This window comes from Periplaneta americana, chromosome 14, assembly GCF_040183065.1.
Source record: "Periplaneta americana isolate PAMFEO1 chromosome 14, P.americana_PAMFEO1_priV1, whole genome shotgun sequence".
In the NCBI taxonomy this organism is placed as follows: Eukaryota; Metazoa; Arthropoda; class Insecta; order Blattodea; family Blattidae; genus Periplaneta; species Periplaneta americana.
In genome coordinates, this window is record NC_091130.1 from 156825190 (window position 1) to 156835607 (window position 10418).

Sequence of the window (10418 nt, forward strand, 5' to 3'; positions counted from 1 at the left end):
AATAGAGTTAAAGGGTTTGGTTTAATTTGTAAGTTTTCTTTTAAATTCGGGATATTGATTTTCTGTTTTAGTTCTTGAACAATGGATATGAAACTTTTTTGAGTTTTCAATCTACAGAGAGGACTGTATGAATGCCACTTGTTTCCTGGTAATCTAATACGTTTTTCATATTGAATCAGTGCTTTTTCTTCTATTGTCATTTTGATGCTGTTAATATTAGTGAGGAATCTCATAGAATCTATTGGAGTTGTTTTGATTCCACCAGTAATGAGTCTGAGAGCTTGGTTTTGAACATATTCTATTTTGTTTATGAAAGGTGAAGTAATTAAAATTTCTCCGCAGTATGTCAGCAGTGGCTGTATAAACATTTTGTATGTAGTGTTCAAAGTATTCCTAGAGCATCCCCATTTCTTTCCTGCTAGTCTTTTTAGAAGGGAGAATCTTTTACGAGCTTTTTCAGAAATGTATTTCAAATGGTTGCTCCATGTTAACTTACTATAAAATGTGTAAATTGCAATCTAAAGCATTCTTCAGTATTTTAATATGGAGCTTAAGCCACCAGCGTAGCTCAGGTGGCAGACATATTTTCCTGCAGATCAGAGTTGTGCGTTGGCATGGGTTCGATTCTTGCCTGAGCTGAGCACCTGGTTGGGTTTCTACCTATTATCAACTGTAACTGCTAGGGAGATCATCATGCTAACCACACGATACCACCATTCTGGTTGGATGATCGTTCACCTTTGCTTTGGCACATGGACGTGTGGCCAGCAGCCGGCTGAAAACTGGAATACAAAATGCAGGCGAGTCAAGCTACACGTGCAAGGTAGGGGTGGGATAGAAGACATCGTTTCGTTAGTACTTTACGACTAACGGACGAGACGGCATTAATGGAATCCAATGTACTATTGAAGAGAGAATCTCAACATTTTTAGCGTAACACGAAGTTCAAAAAGTCTCTGCTAGATGCTGCATATGAAAAGTGTATGCGTGCTACCATCTGTTGAGTGTAGCACAATCAACTGTACTTGCAAGTAAATAAGCAACAAGCGTTAAATGTTGATACAGTAATTTATATTTTATATACAAAAGAAAATTTCGATCATATCCTTAAATAACCAAAAATTAAATTGCAATTAAACATATTTGACCATAAATCACCATATCCCTAATGGTAAAAACATACATTTTACTTAATAATCGGATTCTGTATATTCCATGTTTGTTTCATTATAATAAAATGTTCTTAAACATAATAAAGACATAGGTCATTGAAAACCTTTACGATTCACTAATTTTATCTAATAATTAAGAATACCATGTTCAGAATCTTGTAGGGATATTGCTAGTGTTTAGGAAATTTTTAGTTTTGATTGGCAACATTGATCACGATAGTGACGTATATCTCTCGTAGTGGTGTGTTACCAGGTGACAGTATCAATATTGCCACGCCGTCATATTTCTAATTTTCTGAAGAAAGAAGTAATTTACAGGTTAAGGAATTACTGCGGAGAAAATGACAAATTTAAAAGTAGTTCTGAAGAAATTTTACGGGGAGTATGTCAATAGTACTCCTAAAAAACTGAAAATAATTGATGCATATTTGTTGTATGTGTTTTTAACTGGTGTTGTTCAGTTTGTTTATTGTTGTCTCGTTGGAACATTTCCATTTAATTCGTTCCTGAGTGGATTCATTTCAACTGTTAGTTCTTTCGTCCTTGCAGGTTAGTGAACATTTTTATCTGTTTCTCAACAATCGCATACTTACTTCTTAAGTAATTACCGGTACCGGTACATCACCATAACCAGCAAAGAAATAGCACAGTCTTCTGATTAATAGTGGGTACGGAGCACTGGAAACGTTGGGAAAAGTTGTAACAGGTTTGCAATGATCTGCAGAATATGTGTATTGAATTCAAAGATTTTCTAAATTTATATTTGTGTATGTTTTACGCATATAAATTGAGGAAAAATTGTTCCTGCATACCATACATTACATTATGGGTCCCTTCGGCCTATGCTGGCAACAAATGTCATATAATAAAATTAACTTTGCTGTCACTGTGATTGATGCAATTAGCATTAGGTCTACGTACTCTCTGTAAGCGTACTAATTTTGTTAGGTTATGTAAGGAAGGGTTGCTTATCTGAGGTTAGTCCTTTAAAGGAATGGTGAAGGGGAGAAAAGTACGGGACAGAAGAAGATATGAAACGTCAGACAACTTTAAGATAGATATATGGATCATATGTGAAGACTAAAAGAAAGAAGGAAAAGAGGCAAGAAATTGGAGAATGCTGGGTTTTCAGTAAAGAAGCTGTCTTTGGGTAGAATTTTACAACTTTGATTCACGTATTGGGTAATTGTGGATATCCACTCCACCATAGATTTTCGATTTTTTTTTTAAAACCTCCAATTTTTACTCCCTTCTCAAAAGAAGTTAGAAAAAAAATAGCCAGATGCCCTAACCTGACCTAAATTTCTACTTAGACATCAATTTCTGTTACAATGTGCATTGATGTTTAAGTCGAAATTCAGGTTAGGTTAAATCATCTCGCTACTTTTTTTTCTAAGTTCTTTAGAAAAAGAGGGTAAAAATTAGGGGTTTTCAGGGGGAAAAAAAAATAGAAAATCGATGATGTAGTGGATCCCCACAATATTACTAGGCCTACTACGTACTGTTTTGTATAGGTATGGACACAGATATTTTCGTAGCACCGATAATTGTATTTCAGTGTTCCATGTTAGTAAATGTGTACATCTTGTATTGGTACAAAATGTGATCCAAAGCTATTGTAGTTATGTGGTCATTATTCTGAACACTGACTGTAGCATCTGATTTCTTTTTTTTTTCCAGTGTGTCTTAGACTCCAAGTAAACCCACAAAACAAGAACCAGTTCTATGGAATCAGCCCTGAACGAGGTTTTGCTGACTTCATTTTCGCGCATATTGTACTGCATATAGTTGTGATGAATTTCATTGGATAAATGTTGGATTGTTCATTTTGTAAGATGGTAAGGACCTTAAAATCTTGTGTAACCCTCATTTGAACTACTGTAGAATTTGGTACTTTGTGTATGCTATTGTTTAAATCAGTGCTGGGCATTGAGAGTGAATCCAAACTAAACGAGGACTCTTAATATTCATCCGTCACAGCATCAACGCTGCACGGTGTTCGGTAGGGAAGAAAGGGGTTGAAGAGAAGTCATATGGCTCCCTGTGAGAGAGTAGAATTCGCTCTTGGTGCCCAGCCCTGGTTTAAATGTAGGCTACACGCTACATGTTTTATGGTTTGATCTCAATTTCGTGTCAAATAGATAATTCCCGTCTGTTGTAATTTTATTCCCCATGGAATATCAAATACCAATATTGGTAATTCTTCAGAAAGTCTACACCAATGACGCCCTTTTCCCCCACTCCAAGAAGCTTTCGGGTGTGTGGGTTATGGGGTGGAGAGAAAAAGACACATGGAGGAGAAATGGCGACATCGTGGATGGTTATTGTAAGGAGCACTAGATGGCGAAGCAGTTGTAGAGATGCAACTTTAGCTTATAGATGGCTCTTCTGTCTTATTTTCTCTCTCTATTCTCCATTCTTTTCTTCCTCCACAGTCCTTCCTTCGTCATCTTCTTCAAGATTCTCTTCTTTGTTTCTTCTCTGTTACGTCCTGTAATTACATGTTATTAATGTACAACTTTTTTTATATGATATTCTTATTGAATTTGGTATTCCCAAGAAACTAGTTCGATTAATTAAAATGTGTCTCAGTGAAACATACAGCAGAGTCCGTATAGGTCAGTTTCTGTCTCATGCTTTTCCAATTCACTGCGGGCTAAAGCAGGGAGATGCACTATCACCTTTACTTTTTAACTTTGCTCTAGAGTATGCCATTAGGAAAGTCCAGGATAACAGAGAGGGTTTGGAATTGAACGGGTTACATCAGCTTGTATATGTTGTAATATGTTAGGAGAAAATCCACAAATGATTAGGGAAGACACGGGAATTTTACTGGAAGCAAGTAAAGAGATAGGTTTGGAAGTAAATCCCGAAAAGACAAAGTATATGATTATGTCTCGTGACGAGAATATTGTACGAAGTGGAAATATAAAAATTAGAAATTTATCTTTTGAAGAGGTGGAGAAGTTCAAATATCTGGGAGCAACAGTAACAAATATAAATGATACTCTGCAGGAAATTAAACGCAGAATAAATATAGGAAATGCCTGTTATTATTCAGTTGAGAAGCTTTTATCATCCAGTCTGCTGTCAAAAAATCTGAAAGTTAGAATTTATAAAACAGTTATATTACCGGTTGTTCTGTACGGTTGTGAAACTTGGACTCTCACTTTGAAAGAGGAGCAGAGATTAAGGGTGCTTAAGAATAAGGTGCTTAGGAAAATATTTGGGGCTTAGAGGGATGAAGTTACAGGAGAATGGAGAAAGTTACACAACGCAGAACTGCACGCATTGTATTCTTCACCTGACATAATTAGGAACATTAAATCCAAACGTTTGAGATGGGCAGGGCATGTAGCATGTATGGGCGAATCCAAAAATGTATATAGAGTGTTAGTTGGGAGGCCGGAGGGAAAAAGACCTTTAGAGAGGCCGAGACGTAGATGGGAAGATAATATTAAAATGGATTTGAGGGAGGTGGGATATGATGGTAGAGACTGGATTAATCTTGCTCAGGATAGGGACCAATGGCGGGCTTATGTGAGGGCGCCAATGAACCTCCGGGTTCCTTAAAAGCCAGTAAGTTAGTTAATGTACAACTTACCTTTGGTGGTTTCAATCCAGCGATGTTGCTTTTGTGAGAATGTTGCCTGAACAATCTCGTACATCAAGGCATCTGATGGAACAGATTCTAATTATGCTGATTGCAGTAAGACTTCATGAAGAATTTGTATGTGGCAGGCATACCAACGTAACATGCAGTTTAGTGCATGGAAATTTCTTCGCGTACAATGCGGTTAATGGTTGTTGTGGTGTATGTGTAGCAATAGAGTGCAAGGGATGTGAGATGAAAATTTTCGAATCTGTAAGGCATAACAAAAGCCTAAACTAACCAAACCTAACCTGTCACAGATTCGTGACCAGGGTGTTGAAAAGAGATACCAGTTGTGTACTTTGTGGGGGAAATGTACATTTGCACGAAAGTGCAGAATATTAGATAATTCTATAGAAAACGTTGGTGAATATGATGGACATAGGCCTAGATGACATCATTGAGGATCAATGTAGATCTATTGACATTTAATTACTTTTTCCTTTCTCCTGAAAAATTATGCTCTCTACTGTCACATGGGAGGTTTCATAAAATCATTAGCGAAATTGTCCTCTGTACCATCCAGCGCATTACTATTGACTAGGGCCAGGATTTTGATGACCTATAAATCATGAAAAAATGTCCTAAAAACAATGCATTTATGGCCTAAAAATCTTTCAAAAATGCCCTTAAAAATGCCCTAAAAATTGATCTTACATTCTAAAATTGGCTTAGTACGAAAAGGAGTTTTGTGCTACTTAATATTTAGCCTAGTAATTAAATTAAATTCTAGTACCAACATTTAAGTTTACTTAATTTTAAATAATTTTTTCTAAGTGGTACACTTTAATTATTTTACCTGATGCAGTTTCCATGTAGCCCATCACAAGGCCACTCTTATCTGGAGCTAGCAGGTATAGAGGAGTCTATATTGAAGAGGTGGTTGGACTGATCCATTACATGGGGTGTACTACGTTAAAAGGGCAATATTTGTGTAGAAAAACTAAAATATTATACAAAATAATGGGTATTAATGGACAATATATATAGAGAAAATATCAAGGCTATAAATATTATTTTACATGTTGTTGTTGTTATCTAATGCCGGGCTTTGGCAACGAAGCCATTAGCATTCTTGCTCTCCAATATTTCTCTGTGGTGATCCATCAGGTAGACCTTCACAGGTTTGTAGATGATCTTCAGTCATTTCTTCTTCTTTGTTGCATAGAGGGCAATTTGGATTTGTGTAAATTCCTATTTTATTCAAGTGTTTGGCCAAATAATCGTGTCCTGTAAGCAGTCTGAATTTTGCTACTGCAGATTTACGTGGGATTTCTGGAATAATTTCTGTTTTTTTTTTATTAAAATGCTCCATTTTTTATCTTTGGCTTTGGTACATAGTGCTTGGTTTTGCTTGATTTTATATTTATTTTTAATTAGTCTTTTGATGGATGTGAAAGGTGGGCTTGTATTTGTATTCTGAATTAAATTGGATCCTTTTTTTGGCAAGAAAGTCAGCAGTTTCATTTCCAGCAATTCCGCAATGTGCAGGTATCCATTGCAATTGAATTCTTTTCTGTAGTTTTTGAAGTTGTTGGATCATTTTGTGACATTCTTGAATTTGGATTGACATCATTTTATATGAATTTATTGCACATAATGCTGCTTTAGAATCAGAGAGAATGACAGGATTTTGAAATTGATCTATTCTGTATAGTAGGTGTTGGAGTGAGATATGAATAGCCATTATTTCCGCATCAAAATTTGTTGTATGATGTCCTGCTGGTTGATAAAATGAGAATATCGCACATAATTCCTGATCCTGAGTTGTTATCGATAGTAGACCCATGTGTGTAGATATGTAACCATTCTTCTGGTGAGTATCTATTGTTCACAGCTTCTAATGCTGTATTATTTTACATTAATAATGGGGATTTATGATCAAAATTAAATGAAAATGTCTAAAAAATTACCGAATAAAACAAAAGATGCTCTTATGAGTTGAAACAGGTAAAAAATGCAAAAAAAAAATGCCCTAACAAATATGTCTTAAAACATTCAGTTTATCACATAACACATAAATACTAAAGCAGCTATGTTTCTGGCTTACTAGAAAAAAAGATGCAATTTCATCAAAATCCTAGCCCTACTAATGACACACTTCTTAAATGATCTAACCACTGTGTCAGTTTTCGTAGCATTCCATGGAGCTTTGACCCATTCACAAACTCAGTATCAGCGTATAAGACATGCCCTGTTTTTCAAACCCATTTTCATAGAAAAAAAAAGTGTGTCTTATAAGCAGGCAAATATGTTGTTGTTTTCTAATGCCAGGCGTTTGACAATAAAATCATTTGCCCTCTTGCACTCCAATATTTTTCAAAGATATTATCATGGCCAGCCACTGAAGCACAGATTTTGAGGTGTTCCGAATCCATTTCTTGGTTTGAGTTGCACAATGGGCAGTTAGGGGACTGATATATTCCAGTTCTATGCAGAAGCAAGCAAATATGGTAATTTAAAAGGTACTGCATAGGGCCTATAAACTAACCACTTGATGCTGGTAAGAATTTAATTGCAACAGCCTCGAAGAAATGTGAAATTTCCAGATATTGTTACTTTTACTGCATAGTCTAATGCAATGTCGTCAACATTATTTTAATCATTTTCTTTGAGGAGATAAGAGAAAGCATTTAACCTTGGGGTCGTGAGCTCATATCGAAGGATAAATGCAGTGGCAACCTACTTCACTTTTTGTTCACATAAACAACGCAAAGTCAATGAGTGGTCATTTGAGTCACATGACAGTCATAGTCTTCATCAGTGACAGATGTGACTTGATACAATTGACTGTCTTTATAACTACTCTATGTCCATAACATTTTTTTATATTTGCAGTCGCTGCACAAAGATTCTCCCGAAGTATCGTACAATGTATGGCTTTAAACTCATTTGTACCCACGTCTGTTTCATTAAAAATTATTTCTTCATTGTTCTATATACATTTTTAACTTTACAACTTCTTTACTGTGTTAACTTTTTAGGAAATTACCTGGTTGACTAGTTTCGAAGTGTTATCCTTCATTGTCCAAAGCCTATTGAAGGTCCTGCACTATCTTCTGGTTTCCTGTTGTGGTGGGGTGTGTTCATGATTGTGTCAAAAAGGGGGTGTGTTCTGAAATTAATTTTTTTATTTTTTATTTAAATTTAAATATACAGAATAAAGAATATAATTACAAAACAAAACAAGAGAAATACAAATAAAATAATACAAGCAATATAAAAAGAAGATACAGTAGTATTAACAAAATTTGAGACCGAATGAGCAGCGCTCGTGCTCGGTCGCAGTTCAGATATAATATTAAAATAAAAAATAATAATAATATAAATAAATAAGTAAAATAAAATAGGAACTAAAATATAATTACAGCGGCAATGGAATTATATAATATAATATTAACACTAGAGAAGAATAATATCGCACGTGAAAAGTAGGACTAATATGTATTTAAAAATTATAGAATACAAATATAATATAGGTTGATTAAGTCATACACATAGGCTATAAATTTATTTAATCAAATTGAAGATATTAACACGTTTCCAATTTTCTTGTTATATGTTAGTGGGTTACATGTTAGAAGTTCTGGGTGTAATTTAGTTAAAGCATTGTACAACCGAGGGCCAAAATTTATGCTATGCTTTAGACCAGCAGATGTGAGACATTTAGGTTCTACTAATGTTGAATTAATATTTCGTCTTGTGTCATAATTGTGTGTCTGTAATAAAAACGTATTACGATTTTTATGATACAATTTTAGCAGCGTATACTTATAAATTTGTTCAATATTAAATACATTAAATTCAGAATAAATTAATTTAGTTGGATAATCGAAACGTTTCTTCAAACAAATTTTAATTATTCGTTTTTGTAGTAAATTTAACGGACTAAGAAATTGAGTTGAGTGTTCAGGATGTGCTGTTGTTGTGTTTTTGTATGTTTGTATATTTCATATTGTTTTCGAGTGTCAAGTTTCTGGTTTTTTTTTTTTTGGCTGGATGTGTAGTATTTTGATGTCAGTGTCTTTGTTTCTGTAGTTGTGATTGGAGTTTGTAATGTGTTCTGCATAGGTTGAATTGTTGTGTAGTTTGGTTGTATTGTATTGTATTGTATTGTATTGTATTGTATTTATTAACGTTCCATGGTATTCATACATGCTCACAGCTAGAATATGGAACAAGTCAAAAACTTAATACTACTATAAAGTCTTAATTTATAGTCACAGTCTAGATGAAATATATACAGACGAGATTTACAATATAGTCTACTAGTACAACACAAAGTTTTAGTATCAATTTCATGAAGTGTTATTGAATGTCATCATGAATTCACCTACAGAATAGAAGGCGTGAGAAATTAGCTACTTCTTTAATTTGGCCCTAAATGATTTTATGTATGTTATGGCTGTGATATTTTCCTTGTAACCTGTTTGAAATTATCTTCCAGTCTGTCCAATGTAGAAGTTGCTGCAACTATTGCATGATAGTTTGTTGTTGTTGTTTTCTAATGCCAGGCATTTGACAATAAAGTCATTTGACCTCTTGCACTCCAATATTTTTCAAAGATATTATCATGGCCAGCCACTGAAGCACAGATTACATGATAGTTTGTAAACTCCTGTTAAGTTGTATTTATTTGTGTTTCTTGTCCGTGTGTTAAGATGTTTTTGTAGTGTGTTTTGTATGCAATGTTGTATTTTAGTTTCTTAAAAGAAGACTCTACACAAACACAAGACCAAAACAAATATATCACACTAACACAATGGTGATATTCGACCAGTTCGCACCAGTTAGGACGAATCTGTTGTTAATTTATTTCTAGGTAATATTTGCAATAACCCTGGATATTTACCGTATATGTCTAGCATAGGTTCACATGAGACAACTCTTGTTAAACTTCTTGGATATCACCTCTGTACTAACATACGAAAACAAGAACATATACAAGATTGCGGTATCATATGTTATTTTATACTAGCTGAAATCACCCGTCGTTGCCTGTGTTTTCCTTTCTGCTTTTATTTTTAATTAAACTGGTTATTAAGATTTTCGGAAATCTCGGAAATCCAACTACAGACATCCAAAACGAATTGTCTTTACTAAGCTTTCCTCATCCCTAAAAGAAAAATCTTTCTATAGTGTTCACGTACTTGAAATAATGAACTTCTTAGCCAAATACCTGCCAGGGCTAACTCAATTTAATCACCTGTAGATCAGGCATCGAAAAGAAAACATTTCGTCATGTGCCTTACATTCAACTGTTTTTAATATATATTTATTTGTTTTTGTTTATTTATTTATTTATTTATTTATTTATTCTGACGTAGTTAAGGTCATTAGGCCTTCTTCCACACCACCAGAAATACGAATAAAATAATAGAAAATCAAACTATAAACAAAGTAAAACCAAACGAAAATATTATATAGGCTACAGTCACACAACCTAGATTGTCTAGATTTTGGTCTTCATGATGTATCAACAATGTTATTTCATGTCGTGTTATTTTTCCATGGCCTCATGGAAGTCGATGTTGAATACAACAGACAATAATAAAGAACAATTGACTGTATAAGATTGCATTTTAATATTATAC